The 18167-nt window shown below is 37.8% G+C and overlaps 1 protein-coding gene and 1 non-coding gene across 2 annotated transcripts in view; both read right to left on the bottom strand.

The window, feature by feature from the left end:
* Positions 1 to 4334, bottom strand: part of NHS (NHS actin remodeling regulator) — a 387766-nt gene extending 383432 nt beyond the window's left edge. Inside the window, exon 1 of the mRNA XM_054473235.2 lies at positions 4230 to 4334. The gene's annotated coding sequence lies outside the window, so the exon portion shown is untranslated. The remainder of the gene's footprint in view (positions 1 to 4229) is intronic.
* Positions 1698 to 1801, bottom strand: LOC129025576 (small nucleolar RNA U13). The gene has a single exon (XR_008497321.1). It is a non-coding gene; the product is annotated as a small nucleolar RNA U13 (small nucleolar RNA).
* Positions 4335 to 18167: the final 13833 nt, after the last annotated feature.

Raw genomic sequence — 18167 nt, 5'->3', positions numbered from 1 at the left:
TTTAGAAAATGGTTGATGAGTCACTGATTGGCACAGGGTAGAGAAAAAGAGAAGTCATTATTCATTCAGAGTATGCCTCGTCTTTAAAAATAGGCTCATCACTCTGCTGGAGGGGGTGTCTGGGCTTTAGAGATTGAGGGGCATGGGCAGGGGCAAAGGCAGGGACAGAAACTGCCCAAGGCAGTCAGGGCCCCCTCCTCCATCTAGATGTATCTCAGCCCTTGGAAACCCTCCAGCTCTAAGAAGCAGAGAGACACCTTAATGCACCTTGGTCTTCCTGTAGCTCTTTCTTGAGACTTTAGTAATACTTTTTGGGAAACTTCAGCTTCGAGGGAACCACGCCAAGTAGAAGAGACGGTACTTTTTGTGACCATGTTTTTGACAACAAATGCAACACTCCATTACTTGCAGAATTCCTTTGCTAGGTCCTGGACTACCCAGGTCTCCCTGCTTTTGACCCCTTGTTGTTTATTGGCTGTTCTATAATTTCATTGATGGAGGTGGAGGAGATTTAGAATCTATCACATTAGAACATGGTGAAATATTTACTGGAGGGGGAAAATTAAAGGCCTGGGTAAGCAGACATTTAAAGGTTGCCTGGAAATTTTGTTTCTGCATGTATTACAGGAAAACAAAACAAAATAAAAACTCTGCCTAGTAAGGATTTTGCCTTTGCCTAATAGTTATTGGGCCTTAACATACATATCTGGCCAATGGGTGAGGGCTTGAACTGAAAAGAGTTTGATTGGTTTGCAATGGGAAGGGTCGAGAGTACGTAACTTCAAGGAAGAGAAAAGAAATTGAAAAGAAATGGGGCTTTTCTCATAACGCAATAGTTGTGATGATGAAGTTATGATGAAAGGTGAGTGAAGAGGAATTTGGCTGAGTGCTGTGAATGGAATTCCCTCTTTACATTTTGTGGATACTGCTGTAAACAATTTAAATAGGTTTTCAATTATTTTGGATTGCTAGAGCAGTGTATCTTCTGAATATGCACTAAGCGGAGGTGAACATTAGGGTGGCCCAGATTTATGCAGATTACAAAGGTGGCCAGGCATGGTGGCTCATGTCTGTAATCCTAGCATTTTGGGAGGCCTAGGCGGGAGGATCGCTTAAGCCAAGGAGTTCGAGACCAACCTGGGCAACATAGTGAGACCTCGTCTCTACTAAAATTAAAAAAAACAACAACAACAACAAAAAAACAAATGTAAAGTACATCCCTTCCATGCATATGTGTGCATCACACGCATACATACAACTCCTTTATGCTACATTTTGGTTTGTCACTTACTTACTTAGTTGTCTTTGCTCATACTAGGATAAACTTACCTACTCTAAGTAGGTACAGAAAAAGAAAAGTCTGATTCTGAAGCAGAAAAAAAGTAGAAAGATTTTCAAGGCCCCAATTAATCTCTGCCTGGAATTCTATTCTGAAAGGGTAAGAACAGCTGAGACAGAATCTTCTAACTTTCGGTCCCTCCATTCTTTGAGAAACTACTAAGGTGCTGGAGGTAAAATAGTGACTCAATAGCCTGCATACCAGTGAAGGATGTTTCTATTTTATTGAGAACCTGCAACTACAGTTATTTCTCATATAACATTATTTTAAACGTTATTCTACACACAACGTACAATTTTACTAACAGGCTCTTACATCCTTATTCTTCATCAGAGTAAATAGTATGTAATTTTTTTCACATCAGATGGGTAATGTGCCAACGTCATAACAAGGTTTGAGGGAGGCACATCTTACACATGAGCATGAAAACCCAATAATCATGCTTATGAACCACAGAAAACTATGTACTTGAATTTTATGTACATGTTTAGTTCCTCAAAATCCTGAACATGGGACATAGAGAGTAGAAGAATGGTTACCAGAGGCTGGAAAGGGTAGTGGAGGGTGGGGGGGGACGTGGGGATGGTTACTGTGTACAAATGAAAATAGAAAGAATGAGTAAGACCTACTATTGATAGCACAATAGGATGACTATAGTCAGTAATAACTTCTTTGCATATTTTTAAATAAAAGAATGTAATTGGATTTTTGTAACTCAAAGGATAAATGCTTGAGGGGATGGATACTCCATTCTCCATGATGTGCTCATTTTGCATTGCATGCCTGTATCAAAACATCTCACGTACCCCAGAAATATATACACCTACTATGTACCCACAAAAACCTTTAAAAATAATTTTTAAAAAATTTTAAAATCTTGAACATGACTTTTTAGGCATACACACTCTCCTTTTATTCAACCAAGATCTAACTCTTCTAGGAAGAATAATAAAGCAATATAATAAAATAATTATACATCATAATCAAGCAGGGTTTATTCCAAAAATGTAAGGTCTCAGCTGACATTTAAAAGGCGTTTGATATTTGCAAACTATGCATCTGACAAAGGACTAGAATCCAGTATCTACAAGGAACTCAAACAAATCATCAAGAAAAAAACAAATAATCCCATCAAAAAGGTGGCAAAGGACATGAATAGACTTTTCTCAAAAGAAGTTATACAAACAGCAAAAAAACATATGAAAAAGTGTTCAACATCACTAATCATCAGGGAAATGCAAATTAAAATCACAATGAGATACCACCTTACTCTTACAAGAATGGCCATTATTAAAAAGTCAAAAAACAATAGATGTTAGTGTGGAGGTGGTGAAAAGAAAATACTTCTGCACTGCTGGTGGGAATGTAAATTAGTACAACCTCTATGGAAAACAATATGGAGATTACTTAAAGAACTAAAAGTAGATCTACCATTTGATCCAGCTATCCTACTACTGGGTGTCTATACAAAGAAAACGAAGTGATCAAGCAAAAAAGATACCTGCACACATACATTTATAGCAGCACAATTCACAATTGCAAAGATATGGAACCAACTCAAGTGCCCATGGACCAATGAGTGGATAAAGAAAATTTTATATATATATATATATATATATATATATATATATATATAAAATATGGCCATGGAATACTACTCCGACCTAAAAAGGAATTAAATAATGTCTGTTGCAGCAGCTTGGATGGAGCTGGAGGCCAAATTCTAGGTGAAGTAACTCAGGAATGTAAAACCAAAAATTGTATGTTCTCACTTATAAGTGGGAGCTAAGCCATGAGTAGCAAAGGCATACAGAATGATATAAATGGGCCTTGGAGACTCAGAAGGGGGAGGTGAGGGATAAAAAATACTACATATTGGGTACAATGTACACTACTCGAGTGACGGGTGCACTAAAATCTCAGAATTCATCACTATATAATTCATCCACGTAACCAAAAACCTCTTGTACCCCAACAGCTATTGAAATAAAAAATAATTAGAAAGAAGAAAAAAAAAGTATTTGGTAAAACACAATGCCCATTCTGATAATAATTCTTCGTCAACCAGAAATATAAAGACACTGCCTTAACAAGATAAAAAAATCTTTCATAAGCCAATAGCCAACATCATGTTTAATGTTACTAAAAACATCAAACAACAAAAAGCTAGAAGCATTTCCACTGAAGTAAGGAAGAAACAAAGAATTCCAGATACCACCATTGTTGTTCCATTGTTGTTCAACATTGCCCTATAGGCTCTAGCTACTATGATAAGACATCATTAAACAGCAATAAGAGGAAAAACTTGTCAGGATTCCCAACTGATGTGCTTGTTTGCCTGGAGAAAGCAAAGGAATCTAATGGAAAATCAATGGACCAAATAATCAAATTTATTAAGATGGACCAGTTATTTTAAAAATACACAAAACTCACTTATATCATGTTTTTCTATAAATTAGCAATATATAGTCAGAAAACGCATTGAGAAAACATCATGTTAGTAATAGTAACATACGTTTTTTAAAGTTAGCTTGAATATGCACAATGTGCTCCACTGCATGTTCATCTGCAACTTCCGACAACAGAAATGACCACTGTCTTGAGTATTTACTATGTTCCAAGCTCTGAACTGAGACCAAACTTCCCAAAATGTAGTACATATGTGCACTTTCCATTTTAATATTGATTTTACTGTATATTATAAGGAAAAAAACTAGCACATCCAACCTATGATTTCATGGATATCATTGCTTAGGATGAGGTTTAAGAAGTCTCTTTTAGAAAGCAAATTTATTTCAGTTAATAAAAGGAAATTTTATTTTAAAAGGGAAATGGGCAAACATTAATCAAGGCAGTATAGTGATAGGTTCCATTTCCCCTCTGCACCCACCTCTGTCTGCCTCCTTCCCTCTGTCCTCTACCAGGAAGCTGACTGACATGGACCATATCATCAACTCCCTTGCTTCTGGCATTTTGCTGGGCTCAGCCAATGGGAAGCCCCAGCAGGAGATGGCAGGTAGGCGGAGAGTGAGGCTGAGGTACATGCTCGGTTCCCTCCTTCCTCTTCAGCTGGACTGTTGCAGGCTGACTGGGCCCTTCATTGATGGCCATGGTCCTGCAGCCTTCTCTAAACAGCTCCCCAGTCCTGTGTGTGTTTTCTCCTCTTGTCCCCTTCAGGCCTGGCGTGATAACAGCTCCCCGCAATTGCTAACCTTGGGTCCTGCCCTGTCCCTCAGCTGGTTCCCTTGAGCCCTGCCCACACTTTTGTAACAGATCCCTTTCCTAAACTTTCCTCAAAATTACCCTGACAGATATTGTAACATAGGAATGACTCAGGTCTGGGAAGCCACACTGTGCTATTTAGTCATCATAACAACCTTTTAAGATGAGTATCATTATCCCCATTTGACTCAGGATGAAAGTGCAGCTTACAGTCTAGGTAACTTAGCCGATGTCACTGAGCTATTAAATGGCAGGCCCAGATGGGCGGTCTGGGGTCTGTCTGTCTGCTGTCAAAGCTTCCTTAGGCTTGAACACTTCACCATGCAGCCTCTCAGGTAAACACAAGACTGTGTCCCACCTTGCTGCTAACCCATCACTTCCTTGTTGTAGTTTCTCCAAGTAAAATATAATAGTAACTCCAGCCAACTGTGACCTAACTCCTTGGGTTTCTTTTCAGGGCCAAATGTTTTAGAAGGCCTTGTTCTGAGGAATGGTTGGTTATGTATCCTTGCATTTAAAATCCCCTCAACTACCAAGTGGTTTGGGGGTTCAGTGAGGAAAATGAGCCCTATACTAATCTTTAGTATCCTACAGAACTGACACTGCTGTAGTTAGTTATGTCCCACTTGAGGTGATAAAAATAAAGAACAATAATCCCACACCCATCCAAGAATGGCAGACTCCTGAAGTGATGCCAGCCCTTATTCACCCACAAGAGTTCTCATAACATTTAAGCCAACTAATAATAATGACTCGTGTTGTTCTCTTTCCTTCCGTATGTTTTAAAGGTTTCATAAACCACATTACACTTTATAAAATCATTCTTTTCTGGGAGAGGACTTACACTTTACTCTTGAAATAGAGAGAGGAGATCAGAAATTTTAAATAATTTGAAGTGCATTTCACTTTTTACTGAGAAAAATTTGAGGGATCTTAACCTTTATTTAGTGTTTTCGTTCACTTGGAGAACAACTAATTTTATAGATTCAAGTATTTAATACTTTCCAAGTACAAATTATCTTTTCAGTGTTTAATAACAATAAAATAGATTCAGGTCCCCACATAGTCCTTAGAAGGAAGTGTAGCATTGTAGATAAGAGCTTGAACTTTGGCATTAGCAGCCCTGAGACAGAGTCCCCAGTTGTGTTATCTTAGGCAAGTTTCTCAATCTCTCTGTGTCTCAGGTTCTTCATGTGTAAAATGAGACTAATAATGGCATTGACTTCATAGGGTTATTGGGAGAATCCACGTAAAACTTTAAACATGGGGCTTAATACCAATTATTATTATTACTCTATGGAAGCTTCTGTGATAGGCACTGAGGAGGGTCAAAGATGAAAGAATCTCTGCATGCAGGTGGATTATAATTTTATAGAGAAAAAATGAGAATAAACAACTATAAAAAAGGTACAACTAATGGATGTTCCAACAGAAATACAGAGTGTCATAGCAACACAGAGGACGGAGAAATTGTTTCCAGCTTTGTATTCCAGGGAAAGATGCATGACAGAGATTGCATTTACACTGACCCTGAAGATGGGTGGGGATTTTAACAGTTTGATTAGGGGGAAGGGAATCTTAGGCAGAGGAAACAAAGGGAACAAAGGTCCAGAAGAAAGACCATCAGTGTTGTGCTCAGGGAAGAATGAACGATGATGCTCAGCTGAAGCACAGTATGCATTAGGGTTGAGGGAGACAAGGGGACTAGAAAGGTGGAGAGCAGAAGACAAAGCATAAGATAGGCCGGAGGTAGATGGGCATGTGGGCACATAAGAAACTAAAGCCAAGAAGGAAAGGAGAACTGGAATAGTGTCAGCAATTCTGGGTCCTACTCCTGATTTGTATTAGTTAGGCCATAGGACCTCCAGATTGAGTTTCCTCACTTAGGAATGGAGGGCATTGGACCAGATGATAGGCAAGATCCTGTTCAGACACATCATTGTAAGTCTAAAAAGCCAAGGTGGTTAGTAAGCCATCTTCAGCCTGAGTCAAAATGCAGTAATGATGTGTGCTGGTGATGTCTCAAGTCGAGTGACCATATCAGCTACTCTTCACAAACCTTTAAACTGCAGGCCAGGCCACCTTTCATTGTATCCAGTCTGAAAGGGGAACAGCCCCCTATGAGACCAGAGGTGTACATCTCTCCTAACAGAGCTGAAAGATCCCCTCCCCCATGAAAGAGGATAATGACACATTTAAAAATAGGACTTCCCCATCATCTATCTTGGGGCAAAAACTACATGGTTTGGCCTTAGTGATGATGCAACGAATGCAACCATTGTTTGAATAACATAATAATAACATTTGGCAGGAGCTTCTAATTTTGCTAATGGGAGAACAGCAATTTTGACCAACACTCTCACAGAAGACACATAAAACACTAACGAAATATGAATCAATGAAAATCTAATGAAGAGACAGAAATCACCCATTTTAATGAAGATAATTTAACATAAAGAATTGTCAACTAGGTATGAAGTTATTAACCAGGTAATGGAAAATGCAAAACGAGAACACTAAGTTATTACAAAGGTAACATCTGCTGCAGGCCGCTACAACTCCTGAGGCTGGGAAGCAAAGGAAAGAGATATAGGAATTATAAAAACTTAGAAGCTTGGAGGAGGGTCCCATTGGGCTGAGACCCAGACCTCTCAGGAAGTGACATCAACCAGTGGTGCTGGTATCTCATGGGGGAGTGGTGGTGGGGAAGGGTGGCAATGAAGGTGATCTGGAGTGTTAGAAAATTGCAAACTAGATTTAACTGCCATTGTCAAGGAGCCATGCTTCTGGTGTGATGCTCACAGGAACACGAAGCAGACAGGAAGGAGAATGCCCTTTCCTCCATCTCCTGCCTTCCAATCTCCTCTGGTGCCCCCTAGGTAGCCAGCTTGAAAAGAAAAAATGGGTTTGCACAGTCCCTGCCCCAACATCACAGGATGGAGTATAGAAGAGTGTTGTATCAGTCTTGCTATAACAAAATACCACAGACTGGGTGGGTTAAGCCACAGTAATTTATTTCTCACAATCCTGGAGGCTGGAAGTCCAAGATCAAAGTGTCAGTCAGCTTGGTTTCTTCTGAGACCTTTCTCTCTGGCTTGCAGCTGATTTCCTTTTGTGTCCTCTCATGGCCTTTCCTCTGTGTATGCACATCCCTGATGACTCTTCTTCTTATAAGGACATGAGTCCTGTTGGATTAGGGTACCACTCTTATCACCTCATTTAACATTAATTCCCTCTTTACAGGCCCTATCTCCAAATACAATCACATTGGGGGCTAAGGCTTCAACATGGGAATTTGTGTGTGTGTGGTTGTGTGGGTGGAGGGTGGAGGGGGCTTGGACACAACTCAGTCTATAACATATGGGTTTGGAGCAGAGAGACAATTACATTACTCACCTGCACAAAATATATGAAACATCTTAAAAATCATCTAGGAGCTATGAGATGGTGAGCAACAATCAGACTAAGATCCAGAAAAGGACAGTAACCTTAAAAGTTAAGAAAAGCACTCAGAGCAACTTCTGTCCTAGGGGCTTTTTCTGATTTGGAAGGGACCACTGAGACGCACTTTCAACAGCTTCATGGGACTAGGGGATAAAAGTTAAAATCTAGGCCCACAGAATGTGAGAACCCAGGTAAAGTACCTCTCTTTTCACTGAGATCTTGAAGGCTGCACCCTTTGAGGAAGAATGAAAAGGAAGTAAATGAGCCTTTACAGGATTTGCTGCTTGGTTTCACCATCATCTGGGGGCTCTAAAAAGTCCAACCTTTGACTTTGAATAAAGGTGATACTAGACTGCTCTCACCCCCAGGATCCAGCAAAAGCAAAAGCAAATCTTTTCCAGAAGAAAGCAGCATCATCCTAGGTAACAAATAATTGATACAAATAATTTTTTATATACAATATCCAGCACACAATAAAATATAACCAGGGACATGAGGAAACAAGGTAGCATGGCTAAGGGTAATTGAAAACAGCAGATGATAGAAAAAAGTAACAGATGGGTGACATATATAGAATTGTTAGATACAAACTGTAAAATTACCACTTATTATATTGAAGAACATAAAAGCCAAGCATGAAAATTTCAGCAAGAAAGAGACAATATAAAACATGACAAAGCCAACTTCAAAGAGAAAACACAAATTTTAGAGCTGAAAAATAAAATGATCAAAATTAACAACTCAATTGACAGCTTTATCAGCAGCTGAGGAGAGAATCAGTGGATGGGAAGAAGGGTCACAAGAAATTATCCAGATTAAGACAGGGAGAGACCAAAGGGAGGAAACTATAGAAGAGTGAGATTACAAAGGACAGAATGAGAAGGTCCACATTATGTTTATTGGAATTCCCAAAGGAGAGAAGACAGAAAAACAGACGATTTTATATATAAAATCCAGCCTAGACAGATCATAGTTAAATTGCAGAAAACTAAAGGCAAAAAGACAAACTTTTAAAGGAAATCAGAGAAAAAGACGGATACTTTTAAAAGAAACAGTAGTTAGACTGACAGCTGACTTTTCAACAGCAAGAGTAGAAAGCAGAAAACAGATGATTAATATATCCAATGTACTGAAAATAAATGACTGACAACTTAGAATTCCATATCTGGTGAGAATTTTCTTCAATAAAACATGCAAAATAAATATTATTTCAGGCAAAAATTGAGAGTTATCTATGAGCAAATCAATGCTAAAGAATGCTAAAAATCATTAAATGAAGCTCTTCAGGCAGAAGGAAAAAAGAAAATGAAACAAGATCAAATGTTAGAAAGGCAGAAAAAGAGAACTATGAAAATGATAAATATGTGGCTACATGTAAATGAATTCTGTATAAAACAGTAATATCTTTTGGATTTAGAAATTTTATTTAAATATACTTAGATATAGATAGGTTGAAGTAAATAGATTAAAAACAAAAAATCCAACTAAATGCTGTTTATAAGAAATAATCGGAAACAAAAGAAAATGGAACAATTGAAAGTAAAATGATGGTAAGATACATACCATCCAAACACAGACAAAAAGAATTCAGGCATAGCTTCATCCATATCAGACTAAATGGACTTTAAAGCCAACATTCTTTGTAATAATAAAGATAAAATTTACCAGGATGATATAATAACTTTAAGTTGATATGCAAATTGCATGGCTTCAAAATACATACAGCAAAATTCACAACACCACAAGGAGAAATAGGTAATTTCCACAATCATAGTGAGAAATTATAACATCCCTCTCCCAATAACTGATAGTTACCAGACAAGAATCAGTAAAAATACAGAACTGAACAAAATAGCTAACAAATTTGATCTAATGGGCATCTATAGAATACTCCATCCAACACCTGCAAAATACACTTTTATTTCCTAGTACACATTGAACATTTACAAAAATTGACTATATACTGGGCCACAAAACAAGTTTCAACCAATTTCAAAAAATTAAAGTCTTGAAAAATATGTTCTCAGATTGAAAGGAAAATATTTTAAAAATCAATAACAAAAAGTGATCAGAAATCTGTAAAGATTGAGATTCCCTTCTAAGTAACTCATGGGTTCAAAAAAGAAATTACACTAAAATTTACAAAATATTTTCCCAACTTCTTATTTTGAAAAATTTCAAAATCATAGAGAATTTGAAGTAATACAAAAACACTTGAATACACTTCACTTAGAATCATGAGTTGTTAGCATTTTGTCATACTATTTTTCTTTCTTTCTATATGTGTGTGTATGGCCTGTTTAAAAAAATTGCAGACACCATGTTACTTTACTATATATTCTATAAAAATAAAGATGCTCCCCTATATAACCACAAAATCCTTACTGCCCCAAGAAAATTAGAATTGCTATAATACTATTTACTGCAGAATATTTTCAAATTTCTTCAATTGTTCCAATAATATCCTTTATAGCTGTGTTTGTTTGTTTTTGTATTCAGGACCAGTTAAAGATCATGCATTATTTTCTGTTGTTATGGCTCTTTAGCTCCTTTCATCTAGAATAATCCTCTTTTCTTTGTTTTATTTTATGGTCTGTCATGACATCGACATTTTTGAAGAGTCCAGGCTGATTTTCTTATAGAATACCCCCTGTTTGATTGTTTCCTCATTATCAGGTTTAGCTTAAACATTTTTGGTGAGAAAACTACATAGTTAATGCTGTGTGCTTCCCACTGCCTCACATCAGGAGACATAGAATGTGTTTATCCCATTTTTGATGATGCCAAGTTTGATCACTAGGTTAGGTGAAATATCAAGGAGCCACAAGGTACTTTTCTCACTTTGTAATTAATAAGTAATCTGTAATGTGATAGTTGGAAATGATGTGAACATCCTGTTCTCAAATAACTTTTTACTCTGTGGTAGAAATTATTTTGAACAGTATGAAAAAAATATTACATATCAAAACATGAGAGATGCAACAAATGTACCGTTTAGAGGGGATTGTATAGCCTTAAAATGCATAAAACAACGTTAATATTAATGAGCTAAATATTCATTTTAATATGTTAGAAAAAGAATAGCAAGATAAATCCAATGAAAGTAGACAAAAATAATAAAAAAGAAAAATATTGAAATGAAAACAAATATATATTACAGAGGATTAACAAAGCCAAAACTTGATTTTATTTAAAAGGCTAATAAAATTGATAAACTTCTGGTTAGTCTAATCTTGAAAAATAAGAGACAGCACAGATTATCAAAGTCAGGACTGAAAAACTCATATAGACACTAAAATGATAAATTGACATTATAAATATTTTATATTACTCAAAAGAAAATTTAGATAAAATAGACAATCGCTATATAAAGACAACTTATCAAAATTACACGATAAAGAATAGAAAAGCTTGGTGGAGAAGAGCACAAAATGAATTTAATGCATAAAAACCTTCCAATAAAGAAAATCCCAGATGTACATGGCTTTATTGATTAGTTCAATCAAACAATTAAGAAAGAAGTAGCTCTTAATCTTTTTTTTTTTTTTTTTTATGGAGTCTTGCTCTGTCACCAGGCTGGAGTGCAATGGCACGATCTCGGCTCACTGCAACCTCTGCCCCCTGGGTTCAAGCAATTCTCCTGCCTCAGCCTCCCAAGTATCTGGGACTACAGGCGCAAGCCACCACACCCAGCTAATTTTTGTATTTTTAGTAGAGACGGGGTTTCACCATGTTGGCCAGGATGGTCTTGATCTCTTGACCTCGTGATCCACCCGCCTCGGCCTCCCAAAGTGCTGGAATTACAGGCGTGAGCCACCGCGCCCGGCTGTAGCTCTTAATCTTACACAGACTTCTCCAGATAATAGAAAAAGGAGTAAACCCCAACTTATTATCTAATCCTAGTATAACCTAGGCAGCAAAACACCACAAGGACAGAATGGGGTGGATGTAAAAATCCTTAATGAAATATTAACAAAATACAGCACTAATAGCAAAGTTGGCATTGTCCTAGGAATGCAAGGCTGCTTGAACATTAGCAAATAAATCAATGCAATTTGTTACAATAACCAACCAAAGGGTGGAAATCATATGCTCATTTCAATTGATGCCAACAAAAACTTCATCTGTACAGCTTCTATTCATGATTTAAGATTTTAGCAAATTAGACACAGAAGAAAACATCCTCAATCTGATAGAGTATCTACCAAAAACCTTCAGCAAACATCATCCTTAACGATGAAATGTTGAAAGCTTTCCCTTAGAAATAACTTTTTTGTTATAAATCAATTTCTCAAACATATACAAAGTGCAGAAATTGTTAAATTAATACTCATGTACCCATCACCTTGAGGGTATTCTCTCTGATATTAGAAATAAGACATGTGTGCTTATTAGGGTATTTTCTATTCAACATTGTTTTGAGAGCTCTGGGCAGTGCAAAAGTCATGAAAAGGAAAACAATTAAAAATAAGAAAGAAAGAAAACCATCATGACTTGCAGATGGTGTGATTGTATGCATAAGGAAATCCAAAATAACCTACAGGTAATTAATTAGAAATAAGAGAGTTTAGCAAAGTTGCTGGATATATAGTACATTTAAAAATCAATTGCACTTCTATATACCAACAACAAACAGAAAATGAAAAATTTAAAACATACCATTTAGAATAGCATCAAAAAAATACCAAAGATCCAAGGTAATGTTAACAAAATATGTCCAAGATCTCCACTAAAAAATTTACAAAATTTTGTTTACAAAAATTAATGAAGACTTAAATAAATGAAGGGATTGTTTATCAAAATGAATCAGAAGAGTCAACATATGAAAGTGTTGGTTCTCTTTAAGTCCACAAATTCAATGTAATTTCAATAAAAATAATAATGTTTCTACTTGTTTGTTCTGTAAAACTTGATAAGCAGATTTAAAAATGTGCATGGAACAGCAAACGGTCAAAGACAGGCAAAATCTTCCTGCAGATACCACAGGCAGCTCAGGGACTGCACTACAAAATGATCCCTGACTGGCTACATTTTAAAGTTTTATTCAATTTTTTCTTCTTATATTCCTTCCATGTAATGATGAAAAGGATACAGAATGGGATCAGAATCAGCCCCAACCTGCCACATTACACCTCCAAAATTAAGTTTTATGTGTAAAAGAAAGAGACTGATATAAAGAAATTTCAAGAGTCTTTTTAGCTCTAAACAGCTTCTCCTTCATTAATTCAATTTACACTTGTCATGCATTATGTATGTAGGAGACATGGGTCTAAGCACCCCACACGTGCTACCTCTTTTCATCCTCAGGATACACTAAACATCTCTCATGTACCCAGCACAACTATCGGCAATGAGGATTAAGGATGATCCAAACATACCCCTTATGCTCAAGGAATTCACCATCTAGCCAAAGTCACAAGAGTTTGTTTTCCTCTCTTTCATATATTTCCTTCTACCTCCCTTTTTTAGCTGCTTCAGCTCTTCTTTCTCTTTGACTGATCTTCCATATAGCTGAACATATGTCTGGCTGTCAACATATGGCATGTTTTGCAAACAGATAAACAATGGCACAGATGCAACTAACATATATATATATGCATCTATATAATATAAATAAATACATATATTATATGTACTTATTCCTGGCCCACAGATGCCCCAGCTTGGCTTCATCAGACTCAGCAGAAAGTTTTGATAATTCTCTTTCAAAAATTCCAGAATCCACAAGCAGCCCATGTATCCTCTGGCAAGTGGTTAAAATAAATTTTTTGATGTCTTCTTTGGTGTGAAAGCCAGAGCACTTTTTCCCCACTCTTTCAGTTCAGAGGCCTTTAATACCAAAGGCTTCATCCTCACTCTCAACTATTTGAGATGTTTTGACCAAAGGCTGCATTGTTCATTAAAGGTTCTTTTGTTTTTGCATTTGACAGTGATTCATTATCTTCTCTGTGCCAGTGGGTCAGCCCTACTGGGACATGGATGGGCTGTACTCTAATAAACTTAGGTCTATATTGCCTGCTTAAAAGTAAAAATAAATCATGTTGCAGATTGTAGAGGCTGCACCTGTATCTCACATTAATTGCCATTTCCCTGCATGTCGGCCTGAGTGACCAAACCTGCATTTCTCTGCCTGAGGGCTTTCTCTTCTCTTGCGTACAATAGGCCCAAAGTGCTCCTGTACCCTACTCTCCAGCATCCCTTAATCAGTGGCCATTGGGAGATGATGGATAAATGCCCCAGCTCTCTTGCCTTTCAGTGGGATAACTCTGAGGCACTGGATCCCAGAGTTTCCACTTTGAAATTTGCTTGATAGTGTATCCTTTATTGGCTTCCTTCCTTTTCTTCTCTCTTTCCCACCACCCCCTCTACCAGTCTTTCCTGGGATCACCCATGAATAAACTATTTGCACTTGAATCCTTGTGTCAGGGTCTTCTGTGGATCCCCAAATTAAGACAAGCTAAAATTCAACTTTGGAGAAAAGATGATCAATGATAACACAGGATCTCCTCAACCCTGGACTTTCACTGGTGGTCCAGGAGGCAATCCACAATTTGCAAATGTTCTTGGATGTGAATGAAAGCAGCAGCAGATCTGAAGATGGTGCAAATACCATGCCCAAATTCTACTGGGTCACTTGGTCTGGAGGGAATTTCTCCCAGCAGCTAAGTCCTGTCCTCTGGCCATGTGGAGATCGTAGTGGAGGAGAGAGTGACAAAGTTGGATCCTGGCACTTTTTCTGCTCCTGTATGGTTTCTTGTCTCCTCCTTCTTAAGATCACATTTTGTTCCTTTCCCTTATAAAGAGTAACAAGTACACAAACAAATCAATAATGCAAAACAGCAATCTAAAAAGAAAGTGAAGATGACTCTGATTGTTCTAATAGTTCATCTGAAGCTCAATTTCTACTAATTCTGAGTTAACATTTCACTTCTAAAAACTCAGGTTAGACCTAAGAAATCAAATGTCGTTTAAGAAAAGTAGCTCCTGACAGAAAGTTTTTAAAATGTTTCTGTACTATTCATCTTCAATTTGCTTCTCCAAATTTTTCAGGGAAATTTCAGTGGCTAAATTTGACTTATTATAAGCTGAATATGAAGAGGGAGGTAACAAGAGTTTGGGATGAAAGTGAGGCCATTACATCTCAACTCTTAATATGTTCAATAAGCTGTACATGAACACTGTCTAACAGAACTTTTTGTGGTGATGGAATGTCCTAGAGCTTTGCTGTCCAATACAGTAGCCACTAGCTACACATGCCTACTGAGTACTTGAAATGTGGATACTGAGTACTGCAATTATTTAAATTATTTGTGTATTGCACTGTTGTATATGTTGTACAATATAGCTTTATAACTGTATTATAATAATGGTTATTCCAGTTGCAGTTTTTTCCTCCAATCCCCTTCTTCTCAGTGAAGCCCTAACTTGAGCTAATTTTTCAGTCTTTGACCCAAGCATCCCTTTCAGGATTGATTTTCTGCTCTTGATTTCCAGACCTTCTCACTGTCCACCACCTCCCCAGCCTTTGGGATCTATTGGTAGAGTTGCCTTCATGAGGGAAGTATCATATACTTGAAGTCATCCATCTTCAAGCCAAACTCCTCTGTAACCTCTTTTCTATTGACTCAACTTAGAGGGAGGGACGTCAAAGAAAATATGGCTGCCTGCCTCAAATCTTACATTACCTATGTAGTACCTCCTTCCCCTCATCCTGGGCTTCCTCTTCATTTGTAGAGGAGACCTTCGCAAATGATCCTTTGAGGAGTAGTGAGGCAGATGCTATCCGATGTCTCACTTGGAGCCTTGGAGCCCTTTACCATCTTCATCCTCACCTGTCCCCCTGTGCTCCACACACAGCTGACATCTGCATCTCTATGATGAAGGACAGTCCTCAGGTTGCCAGAAGTGCCGGGCAGTCCATGATGCAGGGAGTCCGGATCCATTAATTATCATGGTGTTGGTGGGGAGAGGGTCTACAAATAGTCTAACTGTCTTGTTCCCTGATAAGGACTTACACTGCCCCCAGAGTAGGGCTGTCCGCCTCTTCCGGACGTTGCTAGGTATCTCACCTTCTGGGCACTCTACCCTTTCTGCTCCCATTCCCTTACTGGATTTTTTGAATCTTCATGTCAGAGGCCACTACTGGGGAATCCAACTCAAAACAAGTATTGTTTTGAAATAAAAAACCAAAGTTTAAAATCCACTAGTTTTTTTAAAAATATCTTTTTTAAAAAAGTTTGTTTTTAAAGGGACCAGTGGGTGGAAATGTCTTGCAATTAAACATTCAAAAAACATTTTGAGCCTAGCAGAGCAGATCAGTGCTACCTTAAACTCTTGAAAAAGTTTTTACCTGTCCCATGAGAATGTGTTCCTAAAGGTGACCAATTCAAACATTTGAATCAGTGGGTCAGTGTCAGGCCCTCAAAATATAAAAGGAAAGAGGGGGATGCTTTTCTGTTGAGCAAATATTTGTTGTGGGCGCACCATGTTTGAGGCATCTGTGCCAAATGAAGAGATGAAAGTAACAGCACACCAAGTTGCTCCCAATTTAACACAGTTTCAGATAAGGAAGCTGCTAATCACATTGCTGCTTTGCCAAGCGTACTTGGTGACAAAGAGTTTTCAAAGTTGGAAGTGGGCTATTCAAAATATTTTTTAAAAATTCACCAAAGGGCTATTTTGTGACCTAGTTTCTTTATCAAGTAATAATGTATGGAACGGCTTGTTTTCAGTCCTCAGCAGCTGCCAAAACCTGAATGTATTAAATCCAACAGATCACAGCCATTCGGGAGATCTATTAATAGCAAGATAATTTTCAAGTCCACTGTACTGAGTAGCATTCTGTTTTTTAGTTCGGCATAAAAAGCATTCCATATCACGTCTGGTGAGTTGTGTTTTGAGGTTGAATTTTACAAAATAAATCAGACTTGTTTTCAATTAAGGCAACAATAAATCCATCATTGTTTGGTATTTTGGCTTGGGATATTGTGGTACCACAGCTAATATCTAGGTTTGTGGATACCTAAATTAAAACACACTTGTCTCTTTCATGTTCTTGTACTATGTTTCTTGGTGTTTATCAGGCATTACAGAAATGAAAGAAAAAAATAGCTCTTTGGCAAGGAAGCAAGTCGTGATGATCCCATGAAGTATATTATCTAATGTGGACTCTGGTCTATTCGGGACATCTCAAATGAGGGGGAAGAACTATACAAGGTCAGAAAATGCAACACTTGGCTGGGCGCGGTGGCTCACACCTGTAATCCCAGCACTTTGGGAGGCCAAGGCGGGTGGATCATGAAGTCAGGAGTTTGAGACCAGCCTGGCCAACATGGTGAAACCCTGTCTCTACTAAAAATACAAAAATTAGCCAGGCTTGGTGGCACATGCCTGTAATCCCAGCTACTTGGGAGGCTGAGGCAGGAGAATTGCTTGAACCCAGGAGGCGGAAGTTGCAGTGAGCCGAAATTGTGCCATTGCACTCCAGCTCTGGGCAACAGAGCAAGACTCCATCTTGGAAAAAAAAAAAAGAAAGAAAAGAAAGAAAGAAAGAAAGAGAAAACACAACACTTTTTTTCCTGTTCAAACCATTTATCAAATCCTTCAGTGAGTGTGTATGTGTGTGTCTCATTTAACAAATTGTTCCCTATCACAGGGTCAAAAAGATATTGTGAATGTTAATTTTTATGTGCCAACTTGGCTAGGCTATAGTGTCCAGTTGTTTGGCCAAACACCAATCTAGACATTACTGTGAAGGTGGTTTTTTGAATATGACTAACATTTACATCAGTAGACTTTACAAAGCAGATTACTCTCCATAATGGGGGCAAGCCTTGTTCAAACAGTTGGAAGGCCTTAAGAGAAAAAAAGGCTGAGGTCCCCCAGTGAGGAAGGAATTCTGCCTCCAGACTGCCTTTGGACTCAAGACTGCAACATCAACTCCTGCCAGAATTTCCCCTGCTGGCCTGCTCTGATGATTTCAGATTTGCCAGCCCCCACAACTGTGTGAGCCAATTCCTTAAAATAAATCCCTCTCTCTGTCTCTCTCATATATGAATATATTATAATATATATACATATATGTATGTATGTGTGTATATGTAAATGTATACACACACACATGTGTGTATATGTAAATGTATACACACACACACACACATAA

The sequence above is a fragment of the Pongo pygmaeus genome, chromosome X (genome assembly GCF_028885625.2).
Source record: "Pongo pygmaeus isolate AG05252 chromosome X, NHGRI_mPonPyg2-v2.0_pri, whole genome shotgun sequence".
NCBI lineage: Eukaryota > Metazoa > Chordata > Mammalia > Primates > Hominidae > Pongo > Pongo pygmaeus.
This window is presented reverse-complemented; position numbering and strand designations above follow the sequence as displayed.